Source organism: Triturus cristatus, chromosome 1_1, assembly GCF_964204655.1.
Source record: "Triturus cristatus chromosome 1_1, aTriCri1.1, whole genome shotgun sequence".
NCBI classification, from domain to species: Eukaryota; Metazoa; Chordata; class Amphibia; order Caudata; family Salamandridae; genus Triturus; species Triturus cristatus.
In genome coordinates, this window is record NC_140579.1 from 330,802,867 (window position 1) to 330,816,494 (window position 13,628).

The 13,628-nt window shown below is 51.4% G+C and overlaps 1 non-coding gene across 1 annotated transcript; it reads left to right on the top strand.

Annotated features, from left to right (window-relative positions):
• The first annotated feature begins 13,276 nt into the window (after positions 1-13,276).
• On the top strand, positions 13,277-13,430 carry LOC146870188 (5.8S ribosomal RNA). Its single transcript, XR_014959712.1, has one exon. It is a non-coding gene; the product is annotated as a 5.8S ribosomal RNA (ribosomal RNA).
• The last annotated feature ends 198 nt before the right edge of the window (positions 13,431-13,628 follow it).

Consider the following 13,628-nt stretch of genomic DNA (forward strand, 5'->3'; position numbering starts at 1 on the left):
TGCTCCCCAACCAGCTGCGACTGGTTTTCCCCCTCATCCTGAACCCAGAACAAAGGGATTTGGTGTATAAAAAGGGGCTGTGTCCCCTTACAAAATGTTCTTGTTCTAACTCGAATCTACCAGGGGCGTGCTGCTGCTGGGGCCCAGGGGAAGGCTTGCCTCCCTGGGCCCTGCCCAGCCCCTGGATGCCAGATGGACTTACTGGACCTTTTTTTCTTTGCTGGGAGCTGCTGTGCTCCAGCTTCTGATGCCCAGGACTGCTTACAACTTATCCCTTTGCCAAGGCTTGTTACAGCCTGCCTAGCGCTTGGGGAGCGCTGTGTCTCCAAACTGCTGAGGAGCGCTTTATGATTATGGAGGAGCGCTTCCCTGGTTTCCCCGAGCGCCTCTCTGCCGCCTGCGGTGCTGCGAAGTCCTTGGAGGGAATCCCCAGCGCAGGGATTCCCCCTCGTCGTGTCCTGTCACGGGTGCCCACCCCGCTAGTTGTGAGCCAATGCGGGTGCCACCCCACTTATGTTCATATTATTTCGGGTGCCCACCCCGCTGAACTGCTTTGTTTTATTGCGGGTGCCCACCCCGCAATTCTTGAAAATCACCGCTGCGGCCCGAGTCGCGGCCAAAAACGGAAGTCAGGCGAGAAGGTGCCTGGCGGCGGGCGGGACTTCCGGTTTCACAGAGGAAGTCCCGCGCACGCCGCCGCCGCCGGAGAAGCTGCCCAGGAGACCGGGAGATGGCGCCTGCCTGTGCGGGGCTCCCATGGCTTAGGGAGAGCCCCGCAGGCAGCACCGAATGCAGACTGAAGGCGGAGGGGGCTCGAGGCACATTGCCGGTGCCTGCCCCCACCGCGGGTGAAGAGTCTGGCTGCAAGGAACCGCCCGGTGAGTGTGAAAGGGCTGGGGGGGGCTCCGCAGCGACTACGGTGGTAACAGTGATGTGTAGAGCGGCCCCGGATGGCAGTGGGCCGCTCCAACGACGGGGCATGATCCTCCGGAGAGCGGGTCGCCCCCACGATGGGACATGGTCATTCCCGAGCCCAGAGAAGGCTCCAACGGGGCCATCATTATTTTAGAGCCAGAGGGCTCCAATGCTCGGGGCCCTAGTTATTCACGGAGCCAGTGCGCTCCAGAGGGGCTACGTACTTCCAGAGCCAGATGGCTCCAACGAAGGGGGCATTATTGTTTCTGAGCCTGCGAGGCTCCAACGCTTGGGGACACATGTATGATTACCGAGCCCAGGGGGGCTCCAGCATGTTGGCAGGATGATTTCAGGAGCCAGTGTGCTCCAGGGGGACATGTTGCTTTAGAGCCTAGGTGGCTCCAACGTTCTGGATATTGTTTCGGGGGCTATTGAGAGCCCATGCCTTATTTTCCTTCCCCCAGCTGCGCAGCACTTAGTGCCAGCTGCAGCGTTTAGGCCCTGCCCTGTCCCCAGCTGCCCAGCAAGTAGTGGGCAGCTGCGACGTTTAGGTTCTGGCGCAACCTGGACTCTAATATGCTTTTGGGTGCTAGGAAATGTACGGTGTAGTATGTTTGGCGCACCCTGTGTTCATGCTTTTGGTGCTAGGAAATGTACTGTATATAGCATGTTTTGCGCACCCTGTGTCTTATACCTCTAAATGTGGTTATTTCTGCCTAGAAGGTTGTTTTACCTGCTTAGGTTGATGGTAGGGAGAATGTACTTCCCTGTGCGATGTGCGCCCCTAGTATAGTTATACCTAGGTGGTTAGGTCTAATGAGTTAGACCAATGAGAATTGCATAATGTGATTTATGCCCCTGTGATAGATGCAGGATAGGTTTTATACCTGATGCTAGTGTGGTGACGCTGAGGTCATTATTGCGCCAGTAGAGACTGGTTGTGCTCTACAGTTACTTTGTGTTATGTTCTACGTTTACTATTGGTGATTTGTGCTATGTTCTAAGTGCTAATTCCTGGCAGTGGTCCATGTGGCCCTGTCCCCTGTATATATAATCCCTTGTAAATTCTGCCCGTGCCTGTTGGCACATTGTAGAGTGTGTGTTTTTATCTAATGTGTTGTGTATAATACAAAGGCTATTTTTATAGAATACCTTGTGTGGAGTTTCCTTTGTGGTGGGCCTTGGGTGTTGTTGCTGGGTGCGCGCGCAAACGCTTTACACATCGCCTCAGGGATAAGCCTGTCTGCTCGTGCCAAGCTACCAAGGGGGTGATCAGGGGTTATCTTTGGCGTGTAACTTCCTTGCCCTGACTAGAGTGGTGGTTTCTGCCTGACTTTGGCGCAAGCCTTAGCCAACCAGAAATCCCATTTCTAACATTGGTGATCAGCGGTGGGATTTGGACTTGCGTTTGCGCTGTACCGCAGCAGCAACTGGCCGCACTACAAAACTCTGCATTTAGATAAATCTCATGGTATAGGGATTATTGTTTTTAAATGTCATCTCTGTGGAAATGTGTTTCTTGTGCACTGTGAGTTAGGTGTCCCTAGCTCGGGAGGGTAGATCATCCCCCTTAGTGCATTGTGTTTTCTGGATTCACCAGAGGGTGGGATCCAGTGGTGGCAGCAGATGTGTGTCCAGTGCATGTATTCCCATTCCCAGTTCCCGGGGTAGTGGTACCTGTGTCACGTGGTGGTCAGGTTGAGAAATCAGGGGCGGTAGAAACTGTCTTACCAGTCTTGGGAGGGGTTTGGGGATGAATGTGTAATGCGCTGGATGAATGTGAATGTTCCATTCCCAGTTCCCAGAGTAATAGTACCTGTGTCACGTGGTGGTCAGGTTGAGAAATCAGGGGCGGTAGAAACTGTCTTACTAGTCTGGGGGGTGTGTATGTGGATGAATGATGTGAGTTCTCTGAAATAAGGAGCTTGCTGGTTGATTGGGTGTGAGTTCTCTGGGATAGGGAGCTTGCATTGGGGAGTGATTCCAAAAGTAGGGGCTGAGGTGTCTTCCAGCCCAGCGTGGTGGAAGAGGTTCAGAGTAGCCCAGCTAGGTCTCGGTGTAGGGGCTCACGGCCTGTCTCTGCGGAGAAGGAGTGGGTGGGACTGCGTGTCTCCAGGTGCCCGAAACCCAGTGTCAGGGCCTGGATGGTTTCTTTAGGGAACATCAGGTCGGGGGCCTAGGCTGTACCAATAGGTCACTTGAGGAGGATCTCCCAGTGTCTAGAGGACGTGGAGCGTCTGTAATCAGAGCTCCAGTAGTCCTGGTGTCTGGCGGTACCGCTCCAGTTGGGAGGGTGCGGAAGTCCAGAGGGAGGGGTGAGAGGGGGATGGATTCCCCAGTGGGAACCAGTAGGTCAGGGACCAGCTGGGAGGGCTGAGTCGCCACTGAGTGACCGTGGTGTCGCCACTTCTGTCCTGGGGGGTCTGCACGCACTGTCAGATGGACAGGAGGTCATGAGATCAGCACCAGGCAGACTGTCACACGACCCATTAGGTATGTGTCACCCTCGTTAAGTCCTGGTTCGCCAGGCATCTGACCAAAGGGTACGTCCCTCGGTTGGGGAGCCAGTAGTCGGTGTTTCCGGATCTGGACGTAAGGGCGGCTGTAGTCCTGAGGGCAGGTGGGGCTCATCTTAAGTGAAGAGACCCTGCTCTACAGTGGAAGGGGGTGCAGAGGGAGGGAGTCCTCGCCTCTGACCCCTTGGATCCCAGGTGGTAGACCAGTTGGTGGAGGGAGGTCCTAAACTGGTGGGAGAGTTGTGTTCTGGTGGGTGCTTCCCTGGGAGGGTGCGGAACCCCAGAAGTAGAGGTAGGGTGGGGCATTCTTGCCCGTGACCTCTGGTCAGCCTGAGGGTGCGGACCCTAGGTTGAAGGATCAGTGGTAGTTGGGAACTACACTGAGAGGGAGAGTGGAGAATGGCTTGTATGCCAGGGGTTACTACCCCCCACTCTGGGTTTGGCAAGGACCAGTGGTATCTGGGTGGCCTAGGGCCTGGTCCTGGCCGTGGACAACTAGGTAGTACCAGTGGGGTAGCCTAGTTGGGCCTGAGTTCTTTTCGGTTGTTTTTTTTTCAGATGGAACCATGTTGATTGAGAATGGCGTAGAACCTGAGAGTGTCCCTGCAGTACGGGCCTGCGTCCGTGTTCTATCGCCCCAAGCAGGGAAGACCATCACGGTGGTGATTGGTCTGCCCTGCGTTTTGGCTGGAAGGGGGTTGTGTTGGACTTGGCCCTTCTGGCAGGTTCACCCCTGAACTTTTTGCTTTTTATTGGTGACTTGGTGTGGTGATTTTTTTGGTTTCTGCGCACTTTCCCTGTGTCCCAGGGTAAAGTGCGTGCGCGCTCTGAGTGCATGTGGTGAGATAGGCCTGCCCTCCCATAGGAATGCATGGGGAATGTATGTGTCCCTAGTAGTTCCTGATGCGTGGGGTGTGCAGGCCCGAGTTTGGTATGTGCGGACTCGTGTGATTGAATGCTGCGCGATGATGTGTGCGGCGTGCATGTACCTAGTGTGGAAGTGCCATTTCTAGAAGTGGGCACTTCTGTGTGCAGTGTGTCTGGCGTGTAATTGGCTGGAGCTGGCTGGTGAGCCTGGCTCCAGGAGTCTGGTTGGGTCTGCCCCAGTGGTGAGTGTGAGATTAGCAGGCTGATGGCTGGGGAGGAGTACACCTGGGTCCTGAATAGGGCAGGGTTTTCCCACAATGCTGGCTCCGCCCCCTGTGGTGCGACTGACGACCCTAGCCCTGCCAGTGAATAGAGTGAGGGGCTGAGCACATCAAGGGTGCTCCCCAACCAACTGCGACTGGTTTTCCCCCTCACCCTGAACCCAGAACAAAGGGATTTGGTGTATAAAAAGGGGCTGTGTCCCCTTACAAAATGTTCTTGTTCTAACTCGAATCTACCAGGGGCGTGCTGCTGCTGGGGCCCAGGGGAAGGCTTGCCTCCCTGGGCCCTGCCCAGCCCCTGGATGCCAGATGGACTTACTGGACCTTTTTCCTTTGCTGGGAGCTGCTGTGCTCCAGCTTCTGATGCCCAGGACTGCTTACAACTTATCCCTTTGCCAAGGCTTGTTACAGCCTGCCTAGCGCTTGGGGAGCGCTGTGTCTCCAAACTGCTGAGGAGCGCTTTATGATTATGGAGGAGCGCTTCCCTGGTTTCCCCGAGCGCCTCTCTGCCGCCTGCGGTGCTGCGAAGTCCTTGGAGGGAATCCCCAGCGCAGGGATTCCCCCTCATCGTGTCCTGTCACGGGTGCCCACCCCGCTAGTTGTGAGCCAATGCGGGTGCCACCCCACTTATGTTCATATTATTTCGGGTGCCCACCCCGCTGAATTGCTTTGTTTTATTGCGGGTGCCCACCCCGCGATTCTTGAAAATCACCGCTGCGGCCCAAGCCGCGGCCAAAAACGGAAGTCAGGCGAGAAGGTGCCTGGCGGCGGGTGGGACTTCCGGTTTTACAGAGGAAGTCCCGCGCACGCCGCCGCCACCGGAGAAGCTGCCCAGGGGACCGGGAGATGACGCCTGCCTGTGCGGGGCTCCCATGGCTTAGGGAGAGCCCCGCAGGCAGCGCCGAATGCAGACTGAAGGCGGAGGGGGCTCGAGGCACATTGCCGGTGCCTGCCCCCACCGCGGGTGAAGAGTCTGGCTGCAAGGAACGGCCCGGTGAGTGTGAAAGGGCTGGGGGGGGCTCCGCAGTGACTATGGTGGTAACAGTGATGTGTAGAGCGGCCCCGGATGGCAGTGGGCCGCTCCAACGACGGGGCATGATCCTCCGGAGAGCGGGTCGCCCCCACGATGGGACATGGTCATTCCCGAGCCCAGAGAAGGCTCCAACGGGGCCATCATTATTTTAGAGCCAGAGGGCTCCAATGCTCGGGGCCCTAGTTATTCACGGAGCCAGTGCGCTCCAGAGGGGCTACGTACTTCCAGAGCCAGATGGCTCCAACGAAGGGGGCATTATTGTTTCTGAGCCTGCGAGGCTCCAACGCTTGGGGACACATGTATGATTACCGAGCCCAGGGGGGCTCCAGCATGTTGGCAGGATGATTTCAGGAGCCAGTGTGCTCCAGGGGGACATGTTGCATTAGAGCCTAGGTGGCTCCAACGTTCTGGATATTGTTTCAGGGGCTATTGAGAGCCCATGCCTTATTTGCCTTCCCCAGCTGCGCAGCACTTAGTGCCACCTGCAGCGTTTAGGCCCTGCCCTGTCCCCAGCTGCCCAGCAAGTAGTGGGCAGCTGCGACGTTTAGGTTCTGGCGCAACCTGGACTCTAATATGCTTTTGGGTGCTAGGAAATGTACGGTGTAGTATGTTTGGCGCACCCTGTGTTCATGCTTTTGGTGCTAGGAAATGTACTGTATATAGCATGTTTTGCGCACCCTGTGTCTTATACCTCTAAATGTGGTTATTTCTGCCTAGAAGGTTGTTTTACCTGCTTAGGTTGATGGTAGGGAGAATGTACTTCCCTGTGCGATGTACGCCCCTAGTATAGTTATACCTAGGTGGTTAGGTCTAATGAGTTAGACCAATGAGAATTGCATAATGTGATTTATGCCCCTGTGACAGATGCAGGATAGGTTTTATACCTGATGCTAGTGTGGTGACGCTGAGGTCATTATTGCGCCAGTAGAGACTGGTTGTGCTCTACAGTTACTTTGTGTTATGTTCTACGTTTACTATTGGTGATTTGTGCTATGTTCTAAGTGCTAATTCCTGGCAGTGGTCCATGTGGCCCTGTCCCCTGTATATATAATCCCTTGTAAATTCTGCCCGTGCCTGTTGGCACATTGTAGAGTGTGTGTTTTTATCTAATGTGTTGTGTATAATACAAAGGCTATTTTTATAGAATACCTTGTGTGGAGTTTCCTTTGTGGTGGGCCTTGGGTGTTGTTGCTGGGTGCGCGCGCAAACGTTTTACACATCGCCTCAGGGCCCTGATCATAGGGAAATACATGAAGGCAAGGAAATCCTCCATCCACCTTGCCTTCATGGACCTTTCAAGTGCATTCGACACTGTGTGTCGGAGCAAGCTGTGGCAAATGATGGAGGTCATGGGTTTCGAGGAACCCTTGGTCACCTTGCTCCGTAGACTCCATGAATCCACTACTGTAGCCATAAGGTTTGGGCCAGGGGGAGAGAAAACTAAGTCTATCCTCTCAACTGTGGGCGTTCGACAAGGATGCATATTAGCTCCTTTTTTGTTTCTTGTGTACACCAATGGTCTGGAAAAATATCTGTTGGACCACTGTCATGATTTTCCAAAGGTCAACGGCAGGAGCATTCCAATGCTTTCTTACGCCGACGACACGGTACTTATGACACTCACAGGAAACAGTATGCAGCACTGTCTTGATGCCTTCCACAAATTCATGTTGGACCTAGACCTTAAGGTAAACTTCGCCAAATCTTTTGCTATGGTCTGTGGCCCAAAGGGTACCAAAACCAGAAAGTTTGTAGTCAATAACTCCACCATTGAAAAGGTTGAAAACTTTAATTATTTGGGAAACCTCTTTAACAACAAACTAAGCTGGGCCCCGTTAATGCAGACTCGAGTTCAAAGTGCTAGTCGCTCTATAGAGGGTCTGTTTCGTTTTTGTGGCAACCTAGGACAAAAACCTGTTATACATCTAAAAACCTTGTATAAAGCTAAATGTTTGTCGGTTGCTACTTATGGGGCAGGGGTTTGGGGGACTGAAAGCCCTGACACGATACAGATCATGGAGAACAAATTTTTAAAGCGTGTATTGGCTATTCCATCAGGCTCCTCAAACAGATTTGCCCACAATGAAATAGGTCTAAGCTACGTGAGTGACACCATTCGCCTTTCCCCTTTACTGTTATGGGGCAAAATATGGCTATCAGAGGATTTACAGCTCACCAGAGATATCCTCCGGGATTGTTTAAAATTGGCAAACATGAAACAGATCCCCTGGCTATCTTATGTAAATGAAATGCTCCATAAAATAGGCTTGGGTGACATTTTTGACAACCCCGAAAACATACAGGGAGATATCAAAGCTGTAATTAAAACAAATTATTGGAAATCATCGTTTGTGAATTCCCTGGTTACCCCTTATGTTCCTAAGGCTACTTTGCAGCACCAGTTTTATTTAACCTTCACAAACCATGTGCAATGGCGATTTTACTTGACAAGGTTTAGGTTACACATCTTGCACTTCCTTTTTGCGTTTTCTAAACAGGGGGGTTGGTGTGAGAGACTGCCCCCCTGTCCTTGTAATAACAAAGATAGCCAAAGCACGATGCATACTGTTCTTTTCTGTTCCTTATATAAGGACCCGAGAATCAGGTTTATTAAGCCGATCCTTAAGGAAAAGCAACCATGCCATTATAAAGAGGGTTATGATTATTTATTATCTCTGTCTTCACCTGGTGTCTGCTGTGCAATGTTCAATTTTATACGGGTGTCACTTTTGATTAGAAAACGGTATGGCTAAATCTGGCCCCAAGAAGTTGACCCTTTGATCATGTATATTGTATATTGTTGCATCGTGATTTTCTTATTTATTTCACCTGCCCTTAATGTATGCCCCGGCACGAAGAATTTATGAAATCATCTAATTTGATTGGAAGTAAAAGCTATGGGGTCTTCATCTGTGATTATATTAGCTAATGAATTTTATTAGTTTAGTGTTATAATTGTAAGACTGTCTTTTAAAAATGAACTTGAAATAATGTTTGTAAATGAAATTGTTTGACTTTTATGATTCTTTTGTTTTGAATCAAATAAAGTTTTTTGAAAGAAAGCCTCAGGGATAAGCCTGTCTGCTCGTGCCAAGCTACCAAGGGGGTGAGCAGGGGTTATCTTTGGCGTGTAACTTCCTTGCCCTGACTAGAGTGGTGGTTTCTGCCTGACTTTGGCGCAAGCCTTAGCCAACCAGAAATCCCATTTCTAACAAGTGATATGATATTATGCACTGTCCATACTTCACCACTTGAATCCAGACAAAAGAATGTTGAAATTTAGTACAGGAAGGTGATGGTAAAATAGTCTGAATTAGAACTTCACCTGAATTGCAGATAGTACAGGCATTGAAAGTTCACTTTGCTATAAGCAATAAATGAAACCAAAGTAAAGCTATTGCGATCATTAGCGCTGACTGACCGGCATTAAAGCGTTTCTTCAGTAATTGTGTAGATCGCACTAATAGCTGAAATGACGAGTGGATTCCTTTTTATTTTGTAACGCGACCTTCCCACTTCAAAATGGCCACTGCGCGTTGACGTGATGACGTGCTATTTCCTGTCCGCGCGTGAACACAATGACGCGCTACGTTCTTTTATTTCCAGCAGAACGTTACACGCAAGATGCTTTGAGCAGAATACGATGGCCGCGAGCAGGGACTTAACATTGCTAGGCGATCGTAGAGTTTGATGTTACAACTGAAGCCCAGTTTGAGGTACAGTCTTTTTTGTTATTTAAAGTAAAAACGCTCACCCAGAATGTGTCCGATGCTCGTAGTTAGCGGTACTCGTATATATTCAGCTCCATGTTAACGAAGTAGTCGCACTGCGTCGCTGCTTCAAATTTCAAATACCTTCTATCTTTTTAAAAATATATATATATATATCTCCTCGGTGTATAGCGTAGTTCAAATGATCCCGATCGTCGCCAATTTTGTTAAGAATGGATCATAGGGTTGAGAAAATATGGTATTTATTGAACGAAGCAGGCCAATACAGGTAAAGAACCGGTCAGTCTCATGTTCAGGCAACAACTGTCCCCACATCCTCTTGCCCGCTCCACGTTCCATATTCTATGGAACGTGAAACCCGCACGAGATAACATACAGTAGAGTAACGTTACATAAATCATAACATAACACAAAACCACTGAATTTCACCAGTTATCATTATTTCAAGTAACTATAACTAATGCTCCAAAGTAGCTATAACTCACACCCCCGCCATGCAATGCCTATGCCTCACATATTACATCACTTATGACATGTTCTATGACATCATTGATAAAGCAATGAAACATCTTTAATTACATAACTAACGAAAACACTGTGCATGGTGGGAAATCTAACTGTGTGGCCATCCTCTCATCCCCGAGTTGGGGAGCTCGTACTGTGCATAATATAAAGGTCACCGTTTAAAATACTGATGGGGCCGAACCAGTCTTTCGTTATTTGAAGATCTACAAGGAAAGAGGAAAATGCCTTCTTTAAAGTCCTACAAATGACCAGAAATGGTGCAGATTATTTAAGAAAGACACCAAAATCTGAACATACTGAGTCTTTGACCTTAGACGGGAAGACCCAGCTACAAATCTTCTTGTTAGAAAATGTATGCTGAAAGAGAAGACAAATAGAGCATAACAAGTGAATCTGCAAAGTATTCAAGAAATACATAAATGCATCTAACAGCATCTTGTTTAAGAATGACGTCTCAAATGGCAGCAGGTGAAATAGAGAGGAGCCCAGGGGCGCAAGGAGGAGAACAAACAAAGAGAAAAATCAGAGGTGTGTGGTTTGGGAAGGTGGAATGAGGAGAGACACACAGAAGAAAGATGCAGGATTGGGTGGTATCAAAAGGAGGGAAGGATGTATGGTTGGGTGATATGAGATACACAAGGGCAAAAGAGTTATGTTGTGAGGTTCAACGAGTGGCAAGCAAGGGAACAAAGATGCATGAAAACTGGAAGTGGTGATAACGAGCAAAGATAAACTTGCTGAAGGAGAGGTTCAGCAATTGTGAAATCGTTCCTATTTTTTAACGTGTACTGGTCAGACATTGTATATTTCTGTATCGCTCTGCTATATTTTTTGTGTATAACATAGCATCATGGTACCATACAGTTAACTGTTAAATGATTGTGAATGAACAATTGTGAAGATGACATTGCTTTGTTCATGATCGGAAAATGTTCAATAAAGTTTACAAAAAAAGTTCCTATTTATTGCATTTTAAGCCTTTAATTGGAAGTGAAGATATTCCCTTGATCACCAGAAGCACTCACAAAAGACAATGTTAACCCTTCATCCACACAATCACATCAGAAACAATGCACTCACAAAACATGTTGGTTATCCTGTACTTACAAAAGCACACTGTTCACAGAGAGGTGCAACGCTCACTGGGAAGGAGCAGAGTTGGGGCAGATGTTGGTATAGTAAGCACAGGTTGAATATCTTGTTCACAGCCCTGCCACCACGCATCAGTGGTTAGACGAACACATTTTAGTGTGATGTTCGCATCACCGCAATAAAATGCATTAGTCATGCTTTCCAGCAAGGCGCAACCCCACTGTTACAATATGGTGTGTTTTATTGTTGACCCTTTTAACGGCTGCTTTGTTTTTCCTTGCAAGGGCAGCGCCTCCTCTGTCCCGAACTTTCAATACTGCTCTGTGGCGGAGGTTGGCATGCTTGACTGGCTGCAGGCAGGGTGTATTTGCAAGTCCTGGTATATCGTTCCCTCCTCTACTCCGAGGCAATTATCGCCACTGCCCAGGATGGAACTACCCTCTAATGGGTTCAGTGGTGCAGCGGGGGCTAAAATGAAGAGTAGAAGACAGCAAGTAATAGCATCTGAGCAGCATTTGTGATGTCCCAGTGCTGCTCAATGCATGGGTCTGACTCTTGAGGCCTGTCCTTGGGCTGCAATTAAGTATTTTCAGGTGAGCAGTTGCCATACACAGGAACCTGAAAGCCCCATCCACATACTGCTTACAATCTAGCATTGGCATCGCCAGCAGCAGAAGTGAGCACTGAAGCACTAGGGACAGCTGATACCCTGCGACTGCAATAATGAACAGATATGCAAAAAAGTAATGATATCCCTAAGAGAAGCACTGTGTATTTGTTTTGACAAATAATTATTCTAATTGACTTTCCTAGTCAATTTATATTATTTGTCATAATTAGTGGCACCTGCTTAAACAGTCTACACACCAATGGTGAAAGCTATTTTCAAAAGGGTTCTCATATTGCATCTCAATCGTTGAGTTAAGAGAAAGGCTGGTAACAAGAAGTTATATAAAAAATAAACTTGTAGGAAAAAGTCACTTGAGAGAAATTTCTTAAGATGAAAGCGCGCGCTACACTGAACGGATCAGCATGTGTCTACCTTTCACCGACAGGTGCGGGTAACCCGCTGAACCCCGTTCGTGATAGGGATTGGGGATTGCAATTATTTCCCATGAACGAGGAATTCCCAGTAAGTGCGGGTCATAAGCTCGCGTTGATTAAGTCCCTGCCCTTTGCACACACCGCCCGTCGCTACTACCGATTGGATGGTTTAGTGAGGTCCTCGGATCGGCCCCGCCGGGGTCGGCAACGGCCCTGGCGGAGCGCTGAGAAGACGATCAAACTTGACTATCTAGAGGAAGTAAAAGTCGTAACAAGGTTTCCGTAGGTGAACCTGCGGAAGAATCATTAACGGCGGAGCGGCCCAAGCGACCGACGGCGCCAGCCCGAAGCCCTCGGCCCGCCTCCTGCGAGCACGCACCGTAGGCACAGGGCCCGGCCCTGCCCTGGCGCGCCCCGGCCGGCGGAGCGGTCCGCGGCCGCATGGGGCGCTGGGGTTTAGGACCGGGACTTCGGCGGGCCCCTTCCCCCCGGGGAAGGCCCGACCGACACGCGAGGGACCGGGGACGGGGGGCGGCCCCCATCCCCTGTCCCTCTCCGAGACGGAACCCAAACTCACCCGGCACGGAACCGAATGGCAGTGCATCCCTTGGCTGGCACCACCCCTCCCTCGAAAAAAGGCCCTGGCACCGGCTGGGCCCTCCAGGCGTCCTGAGACCCGGCCCCATCTGACCGGGTCTCGGGCGTCCAAGGAGCGGCCCATCTCACGCGGCAGGGCGGCCTGGAAGAGAAGGGTCCGAGGGCCTGCGAGGGGACCCCGGCTCCTCTCGGTGGGAGGCGTGCGGGATGGCGAGCCACCTGGCTCTTCCCTTCTGGTGCCTCCGACCCAGGCCCAGGTGGTGGTGGGACGATCGCCAGCCTCTGCTGGCACGGCTCGGGGCCGATCCGGCGACGGACGGCTGATGTGCAGGTGGAGCGACCCTCCCTCGTTGCTAGGTACCCGGTCTGACCCGGTCCCGTGTGGCCGGGCTGAGGGGTTTGAAGACTAGTGTGGTCCCTCCCGGGTTACCCTGGGAGGGACCGGCAGCTGCGGGGCTGCCTGCTCCCGTCGCTCCGGGTTGGTGGGGCGGGCTCCCGGGCCGAGCGCCTGGCAATGTTTTTCCTCCCCATGACGGTGCTGTCTGACTCCCAGAGGGGAAGCCTTGAACGGGGCGCCCGTGCCGTCTCGCCGCGCGGCGATGGACGGATGGCGTCGCCTTCCTCCCACCTCTCCTGCGCCCGCAGGTGGGCGAACGTTTTCGAAAAGTTGCCTGTGACTCTTGGCGGTGGATCACTCGACTCACGCGTCGATGAAGAACGCAGCTAGCTGCGAGAATTAGTGTGAATTGCAGGACACATTGATCATCGACACTTCGAACGCACCTTGCGGCCCCGGGTTCCTCCCGGGGCTACGCCTGTCTGAGGGTCGCTCGATCGTCAATCGCCCCGGGGCTTCCCCGGGACGCGGCTGGGGCCGTCGCAGGGTGAGCTCTGCTTCCCCTTCGTCCCCCCACAAGGTCAGACCCCCCGATCGCCCGTTGGCAGGGTCCCTGGCCGGGTCCTGCCGCGGAGGTACACCACCGGCGCGCCTGGCCCCCCGAAAAGGGGGCCTGGTGACCAGTCTGCC